We start from the raw sequence: 26,904 nt of genomic DNA, 5'->3' as shown, positions 1-26,904 counted from the left end.
TCCTCACAGCGAACGAATGCCCCAGAACAGGAGCAATAATCACACACAGGAGGGATGATCTCAACCTCCTGTAACAGATCATTAAACAGAAATCCTGAAGACTGTTTTCCAACTTCTCCCAATGAGGGAACATATCTGCAGGAAAAACTGAACAACAAAACAGATACAAACAGGGAGGGATCATGGATTCATCTGCTGTGACTAAAGGAAAGAAAATTACCAAGGTAAGAACCTAATTTTCCCTTCCTTGTCATCAGCAGCAGATTAATCCATTAACTGATGGGATGCACAAAAGCACTCCCTAGTTAGGGCAGGAAGATGCCACTCCACGAGCAAGCACTTGCACTCCAAATTGCGCGTCCCTCTTCACTGCAACATCCAGCTTGTAATGCCGGACAAAGGAGAGCTTAGAAGCCCAAGTAGCCGCACTGCAGATCTTATGAAGAGAGAGTGCTCCTGTTTCAGCCCACGAGGCGATCGCTATCGTGGAATGCACTTTAAACGCGTCAGGCGGAGACCGCCCTGACAGCAGATACGCAAAAAAAATGACTTTTTTTTTTTAACGCTGTGAGGAAAGTTGGAGGCAGGCAGCAACAGAGGTACTCCGGTAGGCAGGGGGACGGGTAAGGCAGGGAAATGGCGAACCTATATGCCTTCAAAGTGGGCACCACCAGCCACAACACCCCAGCTTCAACTGGCAAAAGCACAGGAGCCACCCCAGGCAGAATGTTTTCCAGGAGCTAATCAAGCTACGTCCACACCTGCTGGGAGACAGAGAAATACTGAAGGCAGATGGAGCTAGCCGTCCATAGAGCACTATGGTTTTTCAGTGTTCTCTATCTCCACCTGCTGGTAGGCGGACATAACCCATCAGTTAATGGATTCATCTGCTGCTGATGACAAGGAATGCTTGCTTTTCTCTCTCTCTTTTTATTCCCCCCTTAATACTAAACTAGGTCCTGCTTGCTTTTCCCACTCTCTCTTTTTTATTCCCCCTTAATACTAAACTAGATCCTGCAGAGGATAAGGATATTTTTTTTACATTTATATCCCACATTATCCCAAGCAAACTCAGGTTCAATGTGGATTATATTTGAAAATACAGTGAGACAGAATAATAGAATTCAGTTATATCACAGAAGCAATTAGCTTGTGGTAGAAATCAGCTGGCGGTAAATACTGAGACGCCCATAGGAATATGAGCCTGCTAATACATGGGAAAACGTGGGGTATAAATGTTACAATACAATACAATAGGCATCTCGGTGTTTACCGCCAGCTGATTTATACTGCAAACTAAAAACGCTGCCGTGGCTTAGTAAAAGACCCCCATAGTCCCCATGTTTACTCACGAACTATAATGTTATCATACCCACAGTTAAGCTGTATATATTTTGCTGCTACTTCTGGAGAGGTGAAATGATGGTGGGGGATGGGATCCCTGGTACAAGTGCCCACAAATATGTTTGCCTAGGGAACCAAACCAAGAAACAGAATTTGAATGACTATGGGGATCATTTTCAAACCACTTAGACTTACAAAGTTCCGTAGGTTACTATCCTGCTTATAATCGAACGAGAAAAACGCCCAAGTTCCGACCTAAATCGGGAGATGGACGTTTATCTCACAAAAACGAATAACGCGGTATAATCGAAAGCCGAACTTGGACGTTTTCAACTGCACTCCATCACGGAAGCGTACAAAGTTGACGGGGCGTGTCAGAGGCGTGGTGAAGGCGGGACTGGGGCATGGTTATCACCCGAACAGAGATGGGCGCTTTTTGCCGATAATGGGAAAAAAGTATGCGTTTGTAGCTAGAATTTAGGGCACTTTTCCTGGACCCTGTTTTTTCACGAATAAGGCCCCAAAAAGTGCCCTAAATGACCAGATTACCACCAGAGGGAATCGGGGATGACCTCCCCTGACTCCCCCAGTGGTCACTAACCCCCTCCCACCACAAAAAATGATGTTTCACAACTTTTTATTTTCACCCTCAAATGTCATACCCACCTCCCTGGCAGCAGTATGCAGGTCCCTGGAGCAGTTGTTAGGGGGTGCAGTGGACTTCAGGCAGGTGGACCCAGGCCCATCCCCACCCCTACCTGTTACAATTGTGCTGCTTAATGCTTATTCGTCCAACCCCCCCAAACCCACTGTACCCACATGTAGGTGCCCCCCTTCGGGCTATAGTAATGGTGTAGACTTGTGGGCAGTGGGTTTTGAGGGGGATTTGGGGGGCTCAACACACAAGGGAAGGGTGCTATGCACCTGGGAGCTCTTTTACCTATTTTTTTGTTTTTGTAAAAGTGCCCCCTAGGGTCCCCGGTTGGTGTCCTGGCATGTGAGGGGGACCAGTGCAGTACGAATCCTGGCCCCTCCCACGAACAAATGCCTTGGATTTATTCATTTTTGAGCTGGGCGCTTTCATTTTCCATTATCGCTGAAAAACAAAAACGCCCAGCTTACAAATTATCAAATAAAACATGGACGTCTATTTTTTTCAAAAATACGGTTCGGTCCGCCCCTTCACGGACCCGTTCTCGGAGATAAACGCCCATGGAGATAGACGTTTTCGTTCGATTATGCCCCTCCACTTTATAAGTCTAAGTCCTTTGAAAATACACCTCTGTATGTTCCTTCTTCCCCCCTCCCTCCAAGTTTGTCAATGGTCTCCTGCCACCTGTTCCTGCTGCTGTGCTATTTCTTTAGGCTCATATAGCCCAGTGCCCCCACCATTTCTACCTCCTGTAGGATATAACGGGGGAAATAATATTTTTAATTTTTGTGAGGTATGGAAACAGTGCCACTCTTCATTCCCCCTCAGTTTAATCCCTGACCACAACCCCTCTCAATATCAGAGCTGCCAAGAGAAAGTAAGTTTTAAAAGGGAGATTTTCAATTCATGGTATTCCATGGTTCCACAACCTCTCCTTTTCCCATCCTTCTAATGAAATACCTTATTTGCCCCAGTGACTGCAAGATTGGAACAAAAGAGCAGATACCAGCAGCTACCCAAAACCAACCCAATTCTATTAGCAATATTATACATTCACATCTGTGATTCTTGGGCTCGCTCAGTTGTGGGAAGCAGCTGATTAAACCAAACCATGAGAACAAAAATCTGAAAATTATCTTTTCTTTGCTTGTTCTTGATTTTATCTTCCTAGTCTCACCTCTCCTGCCACTTCATCCCTTCTTCACTTCTTATCACCAACCTGATCCTCTCTCTTTTCAGAATCCTTTTTTCAGTCCCCTCCTCTTTGAATCCCACACAGTTCCTCTCCCAGTTCTCATCTGTTTTTCTTTGTTCAGCTCCTCCCTCATCCACTTATCTTTGTAGCACAGCCCAACCCCCCCCCCCCCCCCCTTGCATTCACTTCAGGAAGTCTCTACATTCCATATCTCTTCCCTCAGCCTCTCTTTCCCTTACAACCCAGGTTTTCCAGCTCTCAGTGCCTGTGTTTATTCTTTCCTTCCTCACTCCTTTCCCAGTGCCTCCCTTAGCATTTATCCACCTCTCTATGGTAGACCAAAGGCAGGAAACCTATCTGACAACACTGCAACTCTCTTCTCTGCTCCCTATTAGCCTATTGGTCAGATATTCCTTAGCCTGCCAATAAATCTGCAGAGCAGATACAACCTTCCCATCCTGCTTTCCCCTGCTGCCTCTTGGCTGGCTAAAAGTAATGTTTGGAGTAGAGGAGTGGCCTAGTGGTTAGAGTACCAGTCTTGCGATCCGGGAGGTGGCTGGTTCATATCCCACTGCTGCTCCTTATGATCTTGGGCAAGTCACTTAACCCTCCACTGCCTCAGGTACAAACTGAGAGGGAACTACCTAGTGTACCTGAATGTAACACCTTGAGCAACTACTGAACAAGGTGTGAGCAAAATCCAAATAAAAATAATGTCTGACTAATGCAGCTCTATATCCCAAGGAGGAGATGGCGTGATATCACATGGCTGAATCCTGTCAACCCAATGATATTTTCATTCTCTCCAATGCAGCTGCTGCCATCTTGGTACCCTCAAAACTATATAGATAGGGCAACAAGCTTAGCCTACTGGGTTCAGCCCATATAATGGGTCAAGTGTGCACCTGTCATTAAACCCCCCTTGCTACATCCCGAAGATTTCAGCTCTGATATCTGAGCAGTGCTAGAAAGAATATTGGGGGTGCCCTAGCACCCACAGAGCAGGAACCTGTGATTCATCTAAAGAGTTCCACGGTAAACATCCACACGAAATCCACAAAATACTAAGCGATACTGGGCTAGTTTCTGTTGGCTTCAGTGAAAGTTACAAATTGGCACACCGATTCTTAAAATTTCAAGCACTGGAAAGATCTTTCTCTGCTTTAGAAAGAAATAAAAACCACTGCAGAAATACAACAGGGCAGTAGAGACCCATCTCTTGCAAAACTATCAATTGAAAAAGAGGTACTCCTGACTTTAAAGTCAAACACGGAAGTCTATGACGTGTCACTGAGCATTTTATTTTAAAAAAAAAGGCGCGGAGAATAGGGTTTTACTTTAAATAAGCATTTCCACAAAGCTCTTCGCTCTACACACAATTCAGAACAAGCCCTCGTTGACTGAAAGCTTGTTAACCGGTTCTGTTACAAATGTTAAGGGCATTTTAATGGATGTTGCAGGCAACTGTACCATCAGTTTGGCCCAGAGCAACAATGATCTTGCATTGTCTACTGTTACTCCTATTTGAGTATAACCTGAAGAAGGAATGGGTGACAAGGCAAAGATTATTTTATTTTGTTGCATGCATCTTGGAATTCATGTGACTGCTGCTCTTTGCTTTTATATCATGCTTGTGAGTATATAGCAACTTACTGCTTCAGCCTCAGAATATCACAGAAAGTCTGTATTGCTCAAAGTATTTTTTCATGGAATCTGCAGTTCTACACCACATAATGTCAATCTGTGTATAACTCTGGAGGACAGATTTCGGAACGGTGATACAGAACTTAAGTTTCTTCAAATCAACACAGAAATCAAAAAGAAAAATGTCAAATGTTATAGGTGACTCTCAGAAAGAGACTAAGACGTGACATTGTTCAGCACAAACAATGAGTAAATTAACCTTAGTTAAGGGTATACGCATTGCACAAATGTTTAGCACATCTACCGAATCCCTTGCTATGTCACCGCACACCAGTGAGTGTAGCTCAATTTAATTTGCTAGCAGGGGAATTTAAGGCAGGGGTTTCCCTTCACAAAGGAAAGCTTGTGGTTTCCTTTCAAAGGAAAAAAAACTGTCTAGCATTAAGCTTTGCACCCCAGATTGATTTTCCATCAAACCCTTTTCACCAATCTCTGCTGCATTAGGGCTGCCAAGCAGCCTGTGCCAGGTCATCAAGTCAGGCATAAAACCAGGCACCACATCTCAGTCAGTTTTAATTCAAGTAGTATCACACAGTACAGTTCAAAAACAACAAATTAACTATTATATTTGTAGGAACAGATCTTATTAGCATACGAGGTCTCGCATACTCAAAGCTTTTTCACATGCTGGTATGTGTCTGTGACGTAGCAAGAACAACTTTTTTTTGAAGGAGGGGGCTATGGTAACCATGGGTTGGCACTAGGCATCCCATTCCACTCATCTGCCTCCTTTTCCCCTTTCCTCCTGCCCTCCCCCCCCAAAAAAAAATTTTAGCTGCTGGTGATCCCCAAGCCCCACCAGCTTTAGAAATCCAGAGCCAACTCCAATCCCCTAAACTGTGGCTGTAAGTGGCTCAGAATGCCACTGCAGATGCCACACCACAGGCATGCACTGAGGACGTGTCTCCAGGGGCTTCTGCCCAATAGGGAAGGTTAGGACGGCCGTTGTAGTTGGAGATTCGATCATTAGGCATGTAGATAGCTGGGTGGCTGGTGGACGCGAGGATCACTTGGTCTCTTGCCTGCCTGGTGCACAGGTAGCGGATCTCATGCGGTACCAAGATAAGATTTTACACAATGCTGGGAAGGAGCCTGCTTAGTACATGTGGGTACCAATGATATAGGAAAATGTAGGAGGGAGGTTCTGGAAGCCAAATTTAGGCTCTTAGTAGAAAAGCTTAAATCCAGAACCTCCAGGATAGCATTTTCAGAAGTGCTCCCCATTCCACGCACTGGGCCCAAGAGACAGGCAGAGCTCCAGAGTCTTAATGCATGGATGAGGTGATGGTGCAGGGAGGAGGGTTTCTATCTTTTAACCAGTTCTTAATCCACAACAGAACACTACCTCCTATCCCATGACTCTCCAATTTCCTCTGGAGTCTTTCATGAGGTACTTTGTCAAATGCCTTTTGAAAATCTAGATACACAATATTGACTCTCACCTTTATCCACATGTCTATTCACCCCTTCAAAGAAATGTAGATGAATCAAGATTTCCCTTGACTAAATCCACGTGTTTTGAACTGGGATGATGCCCACAAAAGAGGCAGCTCATAACCGTTTCAAAAGTAAGATACAGTACTTATAAATAGCTCCAAGCTATTTAAAACCAAATGCAAGGTATATATCTGATTTTATATGTGTGTAAGTTGGAGGCAATGTTTATATTTACAACTAATAACACAACCTTGTCAACAGTAGCAGGAGTTACTTCCCGGAATTCTTCCCAGTTAATACCACTAACCGAGCTATGAATAAGGTTACCAGACATCCCCAATTTTCGGGGATTGTCTCCAACTTCTTAGAATTTGGCAACCTTCTGTCTCCAATTTTAAATACTGGTGACAGAGATGCCATATCCAAGTTAGCCATTGTCCTGCCCACCTTCCCTCACATGGTCTTTCCTTGCCACCACCCCCCTGGAGGTCAGACCCTATCCTCAAACCTCCCTTGATGGCTCCTTGCTCCTTCTCTCCGGTGTCAAAAACTGCAGAGCACAGCGGCGCAATGCAGAGGCTCTCCTGAAGCATGCTGCGCGTCTCTGCCAGGTCCCATTCCCTCCGATATCACTTCCCGTTGCCATGGTGGTGGACCCAGCAAAGACATACAGTGTGCTTCGGGAGAGCCTCTGCATCATGCTGCTGTGTGATCCTGACACCAGAGGTAAGGAGCCGGGACCCACAAACAGAGGGACATTTGAGGGACTTGGAAGTAGGGGAAATAATTATATGCTGGGCCTGGAAGAGGGCGAAGAGAACACGGTCAGGAAGTAGAGTGAGAGAGAGGTGGTGATGGCTGATCTGGAAGGGCAGAGGAGGGAGAGATGGAGAAGCTGGGCCAGAAGGGGAGTGAAGAGGAAAGAGAGGTGAAAATCTAACCTAATCAGAGATTTATAGACAACACTAGTCCCCAGAGGGAGATTCAAGGCAGTTAACAAAATAAGATAACTCAAACAAAATGAGAAATTACAAAAAACTGTATTAACATTAAAATAGTACCTAAAATTTATCAAACAAAAAAGTTTAGAGTTTTTTTGCATAGCTGCATAATAATTCATCTACGAATGAATTTGCATGGGAAGAGCATTTCAAATAGTGAGAGCCCGACAAGAAAACAAAGCCCTCAAAATGGTGCTTTCGTCGAATGCCATTAAATGCAGAGGAAATTTCAGCAAAAAGTAATCACACAATCTTGATGAAGAAAAATAAAGATCAGGGAACATTTGGATAAGCAATTCAGAAGTATTACCATACAAGACCTGAAATACTATACAAACAAATTTTATGTTTAACAGTTTTTTATTGATGACCATTCCAAAAGTACAAATCCACCTGAACATGGCAGTCTCAAAACATTTGTATAAAACTCAGTGGAACATCACTGAAAACATGTATCATTACATATAGCCATCAATTTTGTCATATAACATTGTCCCTCCCTCCCCCCAATCCCTATTCTGTATTATTTTAGAAGAGAAAAAATTATTCTATTGATGTTACTGTCAATTGTAAATATTGTCAATAAACATTTATCTAATACAAGTCTTTGTCTGTTTCCCCCCCCCCCCCCCGTTTATTCCTTATCATAATCGAATCTAGAGTGTCATCAAAAGGTTTCATTAAAGGTTCCTTTCCTCCCCTTCCCCCCCCTCCCCTCCCCCCCTATTCCTATACCATGTAATTCTATATTAGCGTTAACCATTAAACATATAAAGCCATTTATCTTCCCCTACCTTCCTCTCCCATGAGTGTGTTCACCAATAAACTGCGAGCTCTGCTGGATAGAGCCTGTACGTATGGTTCCCAGACTTCCCAAAATCGTTGTCTACTTCTAGGGCTACTAGTCATAGCACGTGCTTCCATTCGCACCAAGGAATGAAGCGAGCTCCTCCATTGCCAGAAGGAGGGCCCTATGTCTTGTGTCCAGTGTTGTAATATACATTGTTTCCCAACCATTAGTACCTTATAAATAAATAGGTTTTCTTTATGTCGTAGTATTGACCCTCTTCCCTTAATCCAAGCACAACAGTTTTAGACTCTAACCGAAGCTTCCTGTGTAGCATGGCCTCACAATATTCCAGCACTGGGCCCCAAAAATCTTGTATGACCGGACATCCCCAAAACATGTGATATAGTGTTGCTCTCTGAAAATGACATTTACTACAATGTGTTTCTTGCAATCTACCTGCGTAATAGGCCTGTATGGGAGACATATATGCCCTCAGAACAATTCTAAATTGTATCTCCCTATATCTGGCACTCTCCACTTTATGTACTATCTCCTTTAGAGATTGGACTATATCTCCACTGCTGATCTCTACCTTTAAATCCTCAGACCATCGTCTTGCCACTGCTTCATAACTACGATGCTTGGCTATCAAATTTAACTGTTTATATAGTATGGACACCGTAGTCTGTTCTCTTCCCTTAGGCAAAAACAAATTCATCAGCAGCTCATATATCCCTCTTTCACATTTTCCCCTATGTAGTTTCTCAATATAACTGTGGATCTGGCAGTAAGCATACCATGTCACATTCTCTGCCCCCACCATGTCCTCTAAAGCCTCTCTTGATACAATCTTTCCCGTATCTTGCATAACATCTGCCACTAGTACCACTCCCTCCTGTGCCCACTTGACAAATTTCGGACAATTATTCCCCGGTCCGAATGCTCCATTCCCTACTAGTGGGAGGAGATCCGTACATCGTGGGTTTTTATTTAATCTCCTCAATATGTACTGCCATATACTTCTCATTGGGTCCAATAAGATATGATGTTTCCATTCCTTTGGTATCATTTTACTCTCTACATGCATCATATAATAAGGGTGATATGGTCTAAACAATGCACTCTCAATATTCCATTCCGTATGCTCTTCTGTTTCCATAATCCAATCTGCTAAGTGTCTAGCTAGACAAGCCCAATTATACTGTTTAATGTCAGGCAGCCCCAGTCCCCCCTCTGTTTTTTTCCCATAGAGATATTCCAATTTAACTTTAGCCTTTTTCCCACTCCAACAGAATCTAGTCAACATTCCACGGATCTTCTTTATATCTTTAGTCTGTATGACTAGTGGCAATTGTCTTAATACATACAGCCACTTTGGGAAAAGTATCATTGTAAACAAACCCACTCGCCCACTTAAAGTTAAGGGCAGTCCCTCCCATATTGCTAATTTATGTCGCGTATATTGCAGTAACTGGTCTATATTCTGTCTATATAAGCTACTCATATCACTTGTTAGTATTATGCCTAAGTATTTAAATTCCTTGTTCGCCCATCTCAATGGGAACCTGCCCTTCCATTTCTTCTTTACCAGATTGGTTGTGGGCAATCCCTCTGACTTTTGAAAATTCAATTTAAATCCCGAAAAGGCCCCATATTCTTCAAAAACCTCCATCAATACCGGTAGCGATCTCTCCGGTTTAGCTAGGTGAACCAAAATGTCATCGGCAAACGCCGATATCTTAAATTCTCTGGTTCCCAGTTTTATACCTTCAATCTCAGGGTTACTTATGATTTCCCGAATCAACGGGTCTAGCGTAATAGCAAACAGTAAGGGAGACAGAGGGCATCCCTGTCTGGTACCTCTATTAATTACAAAATTTCGAGAGTACGCTCCGTTAACCATCACTCTCGCCATAGGATTCTTATATAATATAGAGATTGCTTGTGTGAAGTAACCTTCAAATCCATACGCTCTTAATGAAGCAAACAAGAACTCCCACTCTACTCGATCAAACGCCTTTTCGGCGTCGAAACTAATCAATAAGGAATCTCCTCCCTCTCTGCGTACGTTCTCTATTGATGCCAGTATCAGTCTAATATTTTTCCCACTCTGTCTCCCCTGTATAAATCCCACCTGAGGGGTCGCCACTATGCTTGGTAATACTTTTGCCAATCTTGAGGCCAGAATTTTAGCTAGCAGCTTGGCTTCATAACTAATCAGTGAAATTGGTCTATATGAGTCTGGTATGGTCGGATCTCTCTCAGGTTTTGGAAATACTATTATATCCGCTAATCGCAAAGACTGTGGAAGTTCACCTAATTCAACTGATCTATTAAAGAACTTTGTTAAAGGGCCTCCTATATCCTGCATTAAAATTTTGTAGAATTCAGCCCTATATCCATCTGGCCCCGCCGCTTTATGCAAGGCACTAGCTCTAATTTCTTTAAGGACCTCCTCAGTCTCAATCGGTTTATTTAGCTCCCTCTTCTGTTGTTCTGAGATCTTTGTCTTATTGATATTTTCTAAGTATATGTCAGGGTCTAGATCATCATCATCATTTTTGGCATATAGTCTAGCATAATAATCTTTAAATACGTCTCTTATCTCTGTATCATCATGTACTAGGTTCCCCCTCTGTGTCTTGATCACCAACACTCTCCTCTGCCCCTTCACCTTCCTCACCAGCCCTGCCATCAGTTTCCCGGGTTTATTCCCAAATCTATGCAATTGATATCTATAATATTCAACAGATTTAGTGGCTCGCTGATGTAGCAGTTCATTTAAATTTACCTGAGTGGCTAACAGTTGCTCTCGGATATGATTTGCTACCCCTTGTCCATAAGCCCTCCTCAATTGCACCAACTGCTCCCCCAATCTAATGATCTCTCGATCTCTCTGTTTTTTCTTTCTGACACTGTATGCTATAATCTCACCTCTTAACACAGCTTTCCCAGCCTCCCAGAACAATATTGGTGTATCCATGTGTGCATCATTATATAGTGCATATTCTTCCCATTTTCTCCTAATATATTGCCTAAAATCCTGATCATAATACAGATCTAAGGGGAATATCCATCTGAACTCTCTACTTTGCGCATTCAGATCTTTAAACTCAATCGATATTGCCGCATGATCCGAAATTATCGTGGGATCTATTGCTGCCTCCAAGATGTCTGCAAAACTATCTTCATCTATCAGTATGTAGTCTATTCGCGATTGCGTGTGATGAGCTCTAGAATAGTGCGTATAATCTTTAGTATTAGGGTTAAGAACCCGCCACACATCAACCACTCCCAGAGCCCCACACATCAAATTGATACCTTTATCTATCCCTACCATCGCACCTGCTATATGGTGTGATTTATCCATGGTGGGATCAGCTACCATATTGAAATCACCCCCAATTATCTTCTTCGAAACATTAAATTGCTGTATCTTACTTATGAGAGAGTGGAAGAATTTCTTACTGTACACATTAGGGGCATATATGTTACTAATAAGGTAGGTGGTGTTATTCACCTTGACCTGTGCCAGAATATATCTCCCTTCAGAATCAATACACATCTGCCCCACCTCAACCTGGAGTGATTTATGGAACAATATCACTACCCCAGCCTTCTTCCCCACCGCTGGGGTCTCCAGTGCTGTTCCCACCCACCAGGTTTTAAGCTTAAGGTGCTCCTGAGACGATAAATGTGTCTCCTGGAGAAGTGCTATATCCGCTCTTTTCTTTTTGAGACTATGTAAGATTTTCTTTCTCTTAATGGGAGATGAAATACCCCCCACATTCCAAGAGTATATCCTTAATCCCATCAGTCTCCTAAGTCTCGCTTATGCAGCAACCAATGTTCCACATTCACATAAGAGCAGTCATGGTGTCCCAGCAGCACCACTCCTGCTGTTTGTGTACGCAGCCACTCCTCATTCAACTCACTCATATTTCTCTTCTGACTCCATATGTCTGATTGAGGTTCTGTTAACCTAATTTTATATAACCCCCTATCTCTCACCCCCCCCCCCTCTCTCCCCCCAAGCTCCCATCCTTCAAATCCTCCCTCCCTCCCTCCTGTTCCAAGAACTAGTCACTTATTAACCCCTACACTCACCCTGCCGTTATTATTTACCCCTCTAACTCTTCCCAGTCTTAACCACCAACATATTCACAAATTTACACATCACTTTTCGTATACCAGTCTTTGATCATCTTCTTTCACCACATCCTGGCAATGGTTCAGCATACTGTGCTGTAATTCAGTTCTGTGTCTTCTTTCAGCCTTATTTTGCATTCCGCCTCTCCATGCTCATACGACCCTTGTAATTCAACATTATATTCCACAGTCCATGTCTGATTCCTCTGTTGTATATATGTATTATATCATCCCCACTATCCCATATGTTCAAGCATTGATCAGGACTTAACTAAATCTCTTTTCCATCCTTCAATGTTCAATCTTTGAGAAATCCATAAGTTTTCCGGGGGTGATTTCCCATAGCAAATTAGTTTCAAATAAGCCCCTGTCTTGTGGAGCTCCCTCAGATGCTTCTGTAGTTATATCCTTCCCCTTTGAGGGTCTATTCACCGCCATGTTGTTGAATGTATGCTTTAGCTGCTTCAACAGTGTCCAAAAATTTAGTGACTCCATTGATCGTGAGACGTAACTTAGCCGGATACAAGAGCGCAAATTTTATTTTTTTATTGAAAAGGTCCGTACATAAAGGTGCAAAGGACTTCCTCCTCGCCTGCACCTGCTGAGAATAATCCTGAAAACAAAGGATCTTCTTGTCTTGGTAGGTGAGAGTTTTGCCTCCTCTTATCGCTTCCAGAATATGTTGTTTATGCCGAAAGTTCAGAGCTTTTAGTATGACTACTCGCGGCCTGTTCTCAGGCTGTCTCGGAGGCCCAACTCTATGGGCTCGTTCAATACAAAAACTCTGTAGTTTGTCCTCTATATGTAATGTTTTCGGCAGCCAATCCTCCAAAAAGGTAGGCAAATCTTTATCTAGAAGCGATTCTGGTAAACCAACCAAACGGAGGTTATTTCGCCGGCTCCTATTTTCCAAATCATCAATCTTTGTCTCCAGATCCTGTACTTTCTTCTCCAGTTTCTTGTTGATCTCCTTCTGTGCCTCCACCGTCTCCTCCATCTCTGAAATCCGCTGCAAACCTTCATCTAGCTCCATATTTATACTGTCTATACGCTCATGAGCCTCCTCCGCCCGATCGAGCAATTGCTGAAGCTTTTTGTCCAACGCGGCCTCAACCGCTGCTGTAACCTCGGCCGTGATCTCCGTCAGCCATGCGGATCCCACCGCTAATTCGCCGGGATCTCGCTGGTCGGCCATCTTGGTTTCTGGCGGTTTCGATTTGTCTCGTTCTTTTCTCACTGATTTCGCTGCCATTCTCGGTTTCTTCGCTCAATCTCTACTCGCCAGTCGCTTTCCCACCTTTTATGATTGAAATTGTGGCGTTTCGCTCCTTGGGTAAGTCTAATTATCTGATTTTCGGGTGAGTGTGCGCGGAGCTTAGCTTTCCAGCGTCAGCCCCGCACCATGGCGTCACGTGACCTTCCTACAAACAAATTTTAAAGCAATGCGTGCCTTAGCCAGTGAAGTTTTTCAAAATATGGATACACACTATTAAATTTTTTCAAACGAAAAATCAAACACACTGCAGTACTCTGAATTAACTGCAACTTACACAGAAATTTAGGGCTTCTTTTACAAAGCCACGCTAGCGATTCCCATGCGGCAAATGAGAGGAAGCCCATAGGAACTGAAGGGGCTTCCTCTCATTTGCTGCACCGAGTATCAGTAGCACAGCTTTGTAAAAGAAGCCATTAAGCATTTAACCCAATATACAAAGAATTGCAGTAATCAAGATGACACAACACTAACATTTGAACCAATACTGTAAAGTGTGACTAAAAAAAACCCCCAAAACCTAAGCAAATGTAGTTGTCTCAGACTATAGAAAGTATGCCTCCATAAACTTTTAAACTGAGATTCATGTGAGTGAGGAGACTCTCAACTCACTCTCTACCTTTAAACATTTACCACCTACCAGTGGTACCAAATCAGGAATGGTCGGCAGAGAGTTTGTAAACCAGAGAACCTTAGTTTTAGCGGGATTCATTAGAGGTGAGAGAGTGAAAACAAATGAGTACCCATAGGAGGAACGGAGAAAATATGGGAATAAAATGTTGGAGAAAGAAAATCAAAAGTAGAAGAGAGAAAAAGAATGAGAACACAAGCAGGAAGAATAGAAAGAGAGAAAATCATCAAGGGAAAGGGGTACATGCTTAGAAAAGGACAATTATTCAAATATCCACTGGTGAAGGAAAGAGACAAATAAGAGACACAGCTGAAACTGAAAAGGAGGAAGACATCAAAAGAAAAACAAGAGAGAGAGAGAGAAATTGCTAACAACAAAATCAAGTCAAAGACACCAAAGGTTGGACGTTTTTATTGTCTGAAAGATAACTTCAGTGTATAAAGTCTTGAGACCCAGTTCAAAGATTAAGAATCCAAATATATGCCCCACATACAGTTACATGTTAAACTGCTGGATTTTGTCAGTGATGAGCACCGGGTATGTGCTATTCTCTTCCCTTCTCACGTTGAATTTCTATCTACAAAGATTCCATTGTGCATTGTTTCCTGCTGAACCTTTATCCTGTTGGACTCAATCAATGCCCTCTAACATATAGTGCCACCTTTTCACCAATTTATTCATCCTGCCATTGAGATGTAATTTATACCCTGGAGTTACAGCATCCCATTGGTTATTATCCTCCTTCCACCAGGTTGCTGAGATTACTATTATATATCTTCCTCATCATTCAGTGCTATAATTGCCCCATCCTATTTTTTAAGTTTCCAGCACTTGTATACAGACATTTCAAAGTGTTTTTTTTGTTTATATGGTACCTCTTTGCCATTCATTCTGGCAGCCCCAACATCTGTTGAATAATTGGAGTAGGACAAATTTAAGCATTTAAACACCTGTCATTGGGTCACACTTCTACTCTCTCTTGTAACTGAGGATCTTCTGTGTTTCTCTCATGAGGTTTTACTAGTTTAGCCTCACCACCCTTTCAGTGAAACATATCTCCAACTCAGCTGAATTTACTCCAGGGCTTCTAGGAGCACAACAGAGTGCCCCAGGGGCCAGTGAAGAGTTAAGTGTCCTAATGGGCAAGAACACTCAATGGCATAGATCAGTCTTTCTAGACTAGAGGCAGGGAAGAGAACAGAGAGTTGGCCTGTCTGGCTACACCAAACAAGAGACAGAGCTACCTGCTTAAGAGAAGGTGCAACACTGAGAACCAAACTCACTCCTGTTATTTTTATCATTAGCCTAGTTTTTTTTTGCTGTGAGTAAACTTTGATTTTGGAGAAAAAGTTCATCAACAGAGTTACTTCTAATAAAAGGAACCTCCTGAGTTAGAGAACTCTTAGAGAAGGTGCAAAGCGCTAATTTTGGGCTGGTTAGCTAGTGAAAGTAAGTACATAAGTATTTCATACTGGGACAGACTGAAGGTCTATCAAACCCAGCATCCTGTTTCCAACAGTGGCCAATCCAGGTCACAAATACCTGGCAAGATCCCAAAACAGTACAATACATTTTATGCTGCTTATAAGCAGTGGATTTTCCCCAAGTCCATTTTAATAATGGTCTATGGACTTTTCTTTCAGGAAGCCATCCAAACCTCTTTTAAACCCCGAAAAGCTACCCCTCCGAAGGGACACCACCTTGTAGAGGTGGATGGGCTTGTGTGTTTCAATGACTTAGAGGGCTATGCTGAAGGGTTACCCATATCAGACAGGCCTCTGAGGAGAAACCAGACAAAGAGTGTCCCAAACTGGGAGAGTGGTAAGATGGTGACCTGAAGTTCATATGCCCAACGGCCCAGCTGCCCTCTGAAGTTTTGTCTTCTTTACGTAAATTTCCTCTCTGCAATTCCTTAACTGAGAGGAAGGGGACAACCGGCGGTCAGCCGCAGATGGCCAGCGTTTTATCCCCTGAGCAGCAAGTGCGGGACCGCTGCGCAATGAACTGCCCACAGATGAAAGGGTTGGCGAGTCCTTTGATTAGCGTCGGCGAAGGAGCGTCAACGCTCTTGGACCTGGAAAAAACTCCATCGCTCCCAAATTATTAAACCACCATGTCCAAAGGAGTGGAGGAGTGAGTTAGAGATATATGCTGAAACGGAGGACGTTTACAGCAGAACCCGAATCTGCGGAACCACTCCTAAACACCTATGAGAAATCAACTTTGAGCTTTTGGCTCCCGTGGAGGTTACATTGAATACCATCTGGAAGGCGCTTCGGGACCTAACGGTGGCAGTAAATAATTTTGTTTCAGATATAATTTTATTAGAGAGTTACATAGACAATTTAACTGAACCCTTTGAGAGTGAAAAATTGATATAACAAATGATTCTACATGAGCAAGAAGTGGTTATGATAATAGACCAGAAATTTTGAATAATAAAATGAATATTATAGTAATATTGAGATTATTGTTTATCCCAGAGTTCCGGGTATGACTCCTAAAGTTTTCCTCAGAAATATTTCCTCAAATTATTACTTTAAAAGGAGTGAAGCCTGTGAAAACTGGGATTACTTTAATCAGTGGGATTTGAATTAGAGACTTAAGTATATGTATTGCTAAATAACTTCTAGTTTTTCAAAGAGAAAGAATGTAATCAGATGTATTATTTCTAACTAATATTGGACAACAAGTATGTTTTTCAATGAAATGATTTGACTATACACCGTATTGGCCTTGAAGAAGCCAACCAGATGATCAATGTGGAATAATGAATTAGACTAGTAATATCTGGGGATAATCAGGTTAATACCACAGTCTTTTTTTCTGTTTACTGTTTAATTGATCTCCTTATCTTGTTTCACTCTCCCTATTTAGTGGTCTAAGGAAGAGTATAGAATTACCTGAAATAATTCCTACATATTACTTTCTCTGTATTTCCAGCAAGTTGTTTTATCGCTTGTAAAAATTTAAATGGTTATAAATAAAATTTTTTTTTTTTAACCCCGATAAGCTAACCACTTCTATTACATTCTATGGCAACGAATTCCAAATGTTGGAGCTTTGCTCTCCCTTTCTACTAGGATGCCCAGTAACCTCTCCACAGAAAGATTATACACATTTGCTGCAGCATATTGCTTACCCTGCTTTCTACTACGTGGCAAAAGGAAAACAGCAAGTTCCCTACACCCTCATATTTACACAGTAGGACCAAGCTTAACATATGCAAACAACTTTTGAAACCATTGTACTAATTTCAGCAAAGCTTTTCATACTGTCCTTTACAGTAGACTTGTTAATACCAGCAGATTTATAGCTCTTCCCAATACTAGAGGAAGGGTAGCACACAATATAGAGGCCTTCTAGATCTGCACCAGAACAGATGGTACAAACAGCGGGTCAAGGAATGTTCTTTATTTATAAAATAACACGACATGGATCACGTTTCACCCATGAAGGGGCTGCTTCAAGGGTACATAAGTATTGCCATACTGGGAAAGACCAAAGGTCCATCAAGCCCAGCATCCTGTTTCCAACAATGGCCAATCCAGGTCACAAATACCTGGCAAGATCCCAAAAAAGTACAAATCATTTTATGCTGCTTATCCCAGAAATAGTGGATTTTCCCTAAGTCCATTTAATAATGGGCTATGGACTTTTCCTTTAGGAAGCCGTCCAAACCTTTTTTAAACTCCGCTAAGCTAACCGCCTTTACCACATTCTCTGGCAACAAATTCCAGAGTTTAATTACACATTGAGTGAAGAAAACTTTTCTCCGATTCGTTTTAAATTTACTACATTGTAGCTTAATCTCATGCCCCCTAGTCCTAGTATTTTTGGAAAGTGTTAACAGACGCTTCACATCTACCCGTTCAACTCCACTTATTATTTTATAGACCTCTTATCATATCTTTTTTGAGATGCAGCAACCAGAATTGAACACAATATTCGAGGTGCAGTCGCACCATGGAGTGATACAAAGGAATTATAACATCCTCATTTTTGTTTTCCATTCCTTTTCTTTATTTATTTATAAGAATTCAAATTTAGAAGCAATAAAATAATTTGCCAGAGATACAGAGAAAGTAATACACAAGAATTATTTCAATCAGGTAATTCTAAACTCTTCCTTAGACCACAAAATAGGGAGAGTGAAACAAGACAAGGAGATCAATTAAACAACAGTAAACAGAAAAAAACGTGGTATTAACCTGATTATCCCTAGTTATTTATCTGAATCATTATTCCACACTGATCGTCTGGTTGGCTTCTTCAAATCCAAAGCAGTGTATATTCAATTTATTTCGTTGCAAACATACTTATTGTCCAATATTAGTAAAAAATAATACAACTAATTTCATTTTTTCTCTTTTAAAACCAGAAATTATTTAACAATGCGAACACTTGAGTCTCTAATCCAATTCCCACTGATTAAGGTAATCCCAGTTTCACAGGCTTCACTCCTTTTGAATTAATATTACTAAGTAATAATTTATATTACTAAGAGGAATCATTACAAAGGAAAATAACAAAATTTTTAGGAGCCATACCCGGAACTCTGGGAAAAGAACAATCTCAATATTAATCATCTGTAATAATATTCATTTTGTTCAAATTTCTGGTCTATTATCATTTTCAAAATCTTAACCGTTTCCTACTCCTGTAGAACTTAATTTGCTGTATCAATTTTTCTTTCTCAAAGGGTTCAATTAGGTTATCCATGTAGATCACTAATAAGATTATATCTGAAGCAAAGTTATTTACTACCACCGTTAGGTCCTGGAGTGCCTTCCAGATGATGTTCAATGTAACCTCCTCGGGAGCCGAAAACTCCAAGCTGATAGCTCTTACAGGTTTAGGAGTGGCACCGCCGACTCGGGTTTAGCTGTAAACGACTTCCGTTTCAGCATGGACTCTCATTCCTTTCCTAATAATACCTAACATTCTATTTGCTTTCTTAGCCGCAGCAGTACACTGAGCAGGTTTCAACGTATCACCAACGACGACACCTAGATCCCCTTCTTGGTCTGTGACTCCTAACATGGAAGCTTGCATGACGCAGCTATAATTCGGGTTCCTCTTTCCCACATGCATCACTTTGCACTTGCTCACATTAAACGTCATCTGCCATTTAGACGCCCAGTCTCCCAGTCTTGTAAGGTCCTCTTGTAATTTTTCACAATCCTCCCGCGATTTAACAACTTTGAATAACTTTGTGGCATCAACAAATTTAATTACCTCACTAGTTACTCCCATCTCTAGGTCATTTATAAATATGTTACATTTTCAATCATAAACATGCATAAGTATATTTTGTTGTTTGCTCATTAGAATATTTAATTATTTTAAATATTTATTATTTTTATCATTTTTGATTGGTATTGAACATTTATGTATGTTTTATATTTATTTGTACACATACCACTAAGAGTACAACACTTTTTATATCATTTGCCTCTTATGATTTTAAATGTTTTGTTTTGTTGTTTTTAGCTATTTACCCCTGAAGCAACCCCTGCTGGAAGGGTATCCGTACATCTCAGTAGGCTGCCAATGCTGCTGCTACCATCACTGCAACATAGCACTACAACCTCAAGATCACCTGAAACCACATCAGTATGTTGCTACAGCAGGAAAATTTAGAGAAGACACCCTCATCTCCCCTAGACCTGCTCAGGGTGCCACTTGATAGGCCTGCCCCTGGCCGCCTTAGGTATTTGGACAGTCAACCACCCTCTCCTACGCTGTAGCCAGCCAGGATGGAAAGGTGTTTCGCCTGATATGATGGGACCCACTGGAGCTTACCTCTGCGTTACCACCCCTGCTGATGGCCTGCTGCTCCACTGGGAGAGCCACCCACAGGCATTTTCCTATTCTGCCTGTTGATTATCTCCCCCTGTTCATTAATAAACTAAGCAGCCTGGGGATGGACCTCAAGGTGCTGGACTGGTGTGGAAGAGTAGCCTAGTGGTTAGAGCAGTGGTATAGCTAACAGTGGGCCTGGGTGGGCTAGATTTAGGGACGGAGGAGAAAGAGAGAGTTGTAGGACAAAGGGAGGGATGATTTTTGAAAGGCCCACCCATAATGATAGGTTTTGCTATGCCACTGGGTTAGAGCACCAGGATGATAAACCAAGGATGTCCGGTTCAAATCGCACTACTACTTCTTGGGATCTTGGGCAAATCACTTAACCCTCCATTGCTTTGGGTATTAAAAAGAAAGCCTTAAGACTGTAAGCCTCTAGGGGCAGGGACAATAATATCTAGTGTACCTGAATGTAACTCATCTTGAGCTACTACTGAAAAAAAAAAAGATGTGAACCAAATCCAAATAAATAAAATATATTTGAGTGATAGGTGACAAAAGAAAGTGGAAAACAGAATTCACGCTGACAAGAGGGGATTAGTGGAGTACTGCAGGATCTGTCCTGGAGCTGGTTCATTTTGAATTTGAGCCTTACTGTGAAGGGATTAAAAGGGAAAAAAAAACCTGTCTCTGTGCTTGGCACCAAGAACTGTAACAGAATGGATATGTACGAGGGCGTAGAAGGAATGAGAAGTGATCTAAGAAATCTAAGGATGCTAAGCTTCAATACTAAAAAAATTAAAATAAAATAGTTATATGTTTATGGGGCAAAACTCCAATGGACCAATATACAAAATGAAGGTGAGCTACTGATGCTCACAGAGACCTTGACTGATAATGATCAGTGATCTCGAGGTAGCAAAAAAGTCAGACGAGGCAATGGCCTGAGCCAGAAAGAACCTAGAATGCACAGGAGAGGCATCACCAGCAGAGAAAAATGAGGCAAATGTAGCACAGCTTGGTTGCAAGATCTCTTCTAGACAGGGGCGTATCTGTGTGGGGCCACAGGGGCCTGGGCCCCCGCAGATTTCGCCCTGGACCCCCCTACCACCGTCAACCCTCCCCCGCCTATCGCCGTCACCTACCCCCGCCGAGGTCCGCTTCCTCCGGTCTGGTGCCTTTAAAAGTATTACTTCAGCTGGCGGGGGACTCTCAACCCCCGCCAGCCCAGCCGAGGTCTTGTTTTAAGAAGTTCTTCCATCCTCGTGCTATTGAAAACTGCCTGCCTGCATTCCTTCCAGTTTCGGACTGAGTCTGATATCGCAGCATGTTGACGTCCTGCGCATACAACGTGCTGCAACGTCAGACTCAGTCCGAAACTGGAAGGGATGCAGGCAGGCAGTTTTCAATAGCACGAGGATGGAAAAACTTCTTAAAACAAGACCTCGGCTGGGCTGGCGGGGGTTGGGGGTCCCCCACCAGCTGAAGTAATACTTTTAAAGGCACCGGACCGGAGGAAGCGGACCTCGGTGGGGTAGGTGACAGCGGTAGGTGGGGGACGGTTGACGGCGGTAGGGGGGGCGGCGGCCGGGGGAGGGCTATAATGTGCCCCCTCACGTTAGCCCCTGCCCCCCCTACCGCCGAACCTCAGATACGCCCCTGCTTCTAGAGATCATATTTCTAAAAGAAATAGAAAGGGTAGAGATGAAGTAAAGAGAGGCTACTGAAATGGTGCAGAGTCCATGCCAAAAGCCTTACAAGATGAAACTTAAAAGAGCTAAACATTTTTATCCCATCCCAGAGGAGAGAAAAGGAGACTGTCACATATACATCTGAACTGCATTGATAATGCATAAAGTTCTAGAATATAATTTAGTGCCTTTAAAGTAATAGACAGGGCTTCTCAAATCTGTCCTGGGGATCCCACAATCCATGAGGTTCTCGGGATATCCACAATAAATATACATTCTTATAAAACAACAGGGTTACAAAACTAGTACAATGATTTGTATTGAATGCTAACTCTATTAATCATTGAAAAAAAAACTTAATCTCACATCAAAATATATTTTTCAATTCGTATTTTAAACATTCATTTAAAAATCTTTACAGCCCAATCTAAACCACTAATGGAGTTATCCTTCCTTCTATAAAATTACCCTTATACTACTACTACTACTAGTTAGAATAACCCTTTGGGCCACCCCATTGTGTTGGGTAGAGGGTCTTTATTGGAACCATTATCTCAATAATTGGGCTACCACCTCCAACCCCGAGTCAGCCTAGCTCAATCTTATATACAGGATTCATCACATTTATTAAGGATTTTACAACAATTAACAGTGTTGGATCTGCATATGGTCACATTGGATGTCACAGCAATGTATACTAACATTCCACAAACTGCAGTGTTAACATTTATTCTAGTTTGGAGTGAATAATGGACAACAGCACAAAACAATTTAATTTTTACACAAAATTAGCTGAATGTGTCATTATGAAGAATTATTTTTCATTTCAGGATGATTTTTCTCTCCAAACTAAGGGGGTAACTATGGGGGCTACAGTAGCCCCTACGGTAGCCTGCCTCTTTATGAATCATTTTGAAAACAAACGTGTATATTCATCTAGATTTATGTCTCATTCATCTAGATTTATGTCTCAGGTGGTTTTATGGAAGCGATTTATAGATGACATTTTTAATATGGCATGGGAACACAAATACTCGAAGAATTTTGCTGGTATTTAAAATCATTGTGATCCCAATATACAGTTAACATGGCACATAGGCAAGCCCAGCGTGGATTTTTTTGGACATACGTATTACACCAGTAGGAACCAGTTTTGACACTCAGATATACTGTAAAGCTACAGACAAGAACGCTGTCCTTCATTATAGACGTTTTCACCCACGTAAACTTAGAGATAGTATACCCCCGGAGGTCAATTTCTTAGAATTAAAAGCCTTTGATCTGATCAAAATACATTTATATATCATGTTAGGTAGATGACAACTTGGTTTCACCAGCGCGGCTACCCTAACAGGGCGATTCATAGAGAATTCAACAGAGCTAATAAAGCTAATCGGCAGTGGTTAATGCAAGCTGGAGGGTGTAGAAGTGACAATCGTATAACTTGTGTCCTACCTTATTTTTCACAAGTACAAAAAGTAAAACAGATTATTTTGAAACATTGGGAACATTTTATATTTGCATCAGGGCTTTGAACAAAAGCTATGGTTTGCTTATACTAGGGGGAAAGATTTGGGTGAACTATTTAAATCTCCTTTGAGAGGACCCTCTATGGGATCAGGACATGCAGCATGTGGGCACTGTGTTTATTGTCCATTTACTATAACAACCAATTGTATTCAAATACCTAATAGTAATAGACAATATAGGTTAAAAGACTGAACAATCGAAGCAGGTTATATATAGCATTATGTGTCCCTGTGGTAAATGGTACCTGGGACAAACAAAAAAAAAAAGACTGTTAAACGAAGGACTGCACAACATCTTAGTAATCCGAGACTTGATAACAATGATGTTCCTCTAATTGACCACTGGAGATCAGCATGTCATAAGGTAGAAGATTTGCACTTTGTAATCCTGCCACAAATAATATTACAGAGAGGAGAAGATATTTCAGCAGCGCCTGGTATTTGAATGGAATACGGTGGATCCCCTCGGGTTAAATAAAGAGATGATTGGTCTTTTGTTTAATTAACCCATCACAGCTGGTTCTATGGGAGCATTTTTTTTTTATAATTTTCTTTATTGAATTTTCAAAATTTACAAGATATACTTGTAAATGGAAATGCAGCAGTAATACTTTACATGGGTTGCTATACCACAGCAATCAAAATTATCTTAAAACAATGAAAATATTATTTAGCGTACCCTTACAGGTTAACTATGAAACAAATCTGCTTTCTTAGATCACAACAATATTGGTGGGGGAGAATAATGCAATAAAAGGAGATAAAACTAAAGGAAATTCAGTAACAAAGTAAATGGCCTGGCTCGATCCCCCATCTTATTTCACATCCTTAATACATTCTACAGATTACTTGGACAACTTTTTAGCATCTATAAACATTTTCAGCTGGTCTGGTTCAAAAAAGGTGTATTTGTTCCCTAGGTATTTGATACAGCATTTACAAGGGTAAGCTAACAAAAATGTAGCCCCCATAGTTTTAACCTCATCTCTATATACAAGAAAAGCTCTCCTGTGATCCTGAGTGGTTTTAATCAAGTCTTTTTTGACCATAAAAAGGTTTAGATGCGTTCTTAAAATAAAGTCTTAATAACGCTTTTGAATTCTGCTCAAAGACAAAGGATATCAATAGTGTCCTTCGAGTAGTTATTTCTGAAATAGATTCTTCCAAAAATGCGGATAGTTCCTGTAGATTTATTTCTGGACCTTGATTATTATCGATTGGGTTCGCCTTAGATAATTTATCAGGCAAATAATAAACTCTATTAATAGGTGGTATTGCAGAGTGAGGATAAGTCAAAACTTCCATTAAATACTTTTTCAGGAAATCCATTGGAGCAATTCCAATTGAAAAGGAGAAATTCAATAACCTCAAATTTAGTCTTCTGTTATAATTTTCTAAATGTTCTAATTTTAAGGAAGTTTTCATTTTATCTTTTATCAAAGTATCCGTAAGAGATTTTAACGATGTTATTTCAGTTTTTTGATTGAATTGTTCAGACAGGGTATGATACATACCTGTAGCAGGTGTTCTCCGAGGACAGCAGGCTGATTGTTCTCACGACTGGGTGACGTCCGCGGCAGCCCCCACCAACCGGAAAGAAGCTTCGCGGGACGGTCGGCACGCAGGGCACGCCCACCGCGCATGCGCGGCCGTCTTCCCGCCCGTGCGCGACCGCTCCCGCCAGTTGAATGACTAGCAAAAGATGAAACACACAACTCCAAAGGGGAGGAGGGAGGGTAGGTGAGAACAATCAGCCTGCTGTCCTCGGAGAACACCTGCTACAGGTATGTATCATACCCTTTCTCCGAGGACAAGCAGGCTGCTTGTTCTCACGACTGGGGTATCCCTAGCTCTCAGGCTCACTCAAAACAATAACCCAGGTCAATTGAACCTCGCAACGGCGAGGGTACAACAGAAATTGACCTACGAAGAACAACTAACTGAGAGTGCAGCCTGACCAGAATAAATTCGGGTCCTGGAGGGTGGAGTTGGATTTACACCCCAAACAGATTCTGCAGCACCGACTGCCCGAACCGACTGTCGCGTCGGGTATCCTGCTGGAGGCAGTAATGAGATGTGAATGTGTGGACAGATGACCACGTCGCAGCCTTGCAGATCTCTTCAATAGTGGCTGACTTCAAGTGGGCCACCGACGCTGCCATGGCTCTGACACTATGAGCCGTGACATGACCCTCAAGAGTCAGCCCAGCCTGGGCGTAAGTGAAGGAAATGCAATCTGCTAGCCAATTGGAGATGGTGCGTTTCCCGACAGCGACCCCTAGCCTGTTAGGGTCGAAAGAAATAAACAATTGGGCGGACTGTCTGTTGGGCTGTGTCCGCTCCAAGTAGAAGGCCAATGCTCTCTTGCAGTCCAATGTGTGCAACTGACGTTCAGCAGGGCGGGTATGCGGCCTGGGGAAGAATGTTGGCAAGACAATTGACTGGTTAAGAACTCCGACACCACCTTCGGCAGGAACTTTGGGTGGGTGCGGAGCACTACTCTGTTGTGATGAAATTTAGTATATGGAGCATGAGCTACTAGGGCTTGAAGCTCACTGACCCTACGAGCGGAAGTAACTGCCACCAAGAAAATGACCTTCCAGGTGGCAGGTATTCAGTGGCTCAAAAGGAGGTTTCATCAGCTGGGTGAGGACGACGTTGAGATCCCATGACACAGTAGGAGGCTTGATAGGGGGCTTTGACAAAAGCAAACCTCTCATGAATCGAACGACTAAAGGCTCTCCAGAGATGGCTTTACCTTCCACACGATAATGGTAAGCACTAATCGCACTAAGGTGATTCCTTACTGAGTTGGTCTTGAGGCCAGACTCCGATAAGTGCAGAAGGTATTCAAGCAGGTTCTGTGCAGGGCAAGAACGAGGTTCTAGGGCCTTGCTCTCACACCAAACGACAAACCTCCTCCACTTGAAAAAGTAACTCTTTTTAGTGGAATCCTTCCTAGAGGCAAGCAAGACCCGGGAGACACCCTCAGACAGACCCAACGCAGCAAAGTCTACGCGCTCAACATCCAGGCCGTGAGAGCCAGGGATTGAAGGTTGGGGTGCAGCAACGCTCCGTCGTTCTGCGAAATGAGAGTCGGAAAACACTCCAATCTCCACGGTTCTTCGGAGGACAACTCCAGAAGAAGAGGGAACCAGATCTGACGGGGCCAAAAGGGCGCTATCAGAATCATGGTGCCGCGGTCTTGCTTGAGCTTCAGTAAGGTCTTCCCCACCAAAGGTATGGGAGGATAAGCATACAGGAGGCCGGTCCCCCAATGAAGGAGAAAGGCATCTGACGCTAGCCTGCCGTGTGTCTGAAGTCTGGAACAGAACAGAGGCAGCTTGTGGTTGGTCTGAGAGGCGAAAAGATCCACCGAGGGGGTGCCCCACTCTCGGAAGATCTTGCGTACCACTCTGGAATGGAGCGACCACTCGTGCGGTTGCATGACTCTGCTCAGTCTGTCGGCCAGACTGTTGTTTACGCCTGCCAGGTATGTGGCTTGGAGAAGCATGCTGTGCTGGCATGCCCAGCGCCACATCCCGACGGCTTCCTGACACAGGGGGCGAGATCCGGTGCCCCCCTGCTTGTTGACGTAATACATTGCAACCTGATTGTCTGTCCGAATTTGGATAATTTGGCAGGACAGCCGATCTCTGAAAGCCTTCAGTGCGTTCCAGATCGCTCGGAGCTCCAGGAGGTT

The 26,904-nt window shown here is 42.5% G+C and overlaps 1 protein-coding gene across 2 annotated transcripts in view; it reads right to left on the bottom strand.

Annotated features, from left to right (window-relative positions):
* The window catches only part of GALNT6 (polypeptide N-acetylgalactosaminyltransferase 6), a 196,084-nt gene that overhangs the window by 150,069 nt on the left and 19,111 nt on the right, over positions 1–26,904 (bottom strand). The gene's annotated exons all lie outside the window — the stretch shown is intronic.

Source organism: Microcaecilia unicolor, chromosome 3, assembly GCF_901765095.1.
Source record: "Microcaecilia unicolor chromosome 3, aMicUni1.1, whole genome shotgun sequence".
Classification (NCBI taxonomy): Eukaryota; Metazoa; Chordata; class Amphibia; order Gymnophiona; family Siphonopidae; genus Microcaecilia; species Microcaecilia unicolor.
The sequence above is the reverse complement of the archived record's forward strand: the minus strand, read 5'-3'. Positions and strand labels throughout refer to the sequence as shown.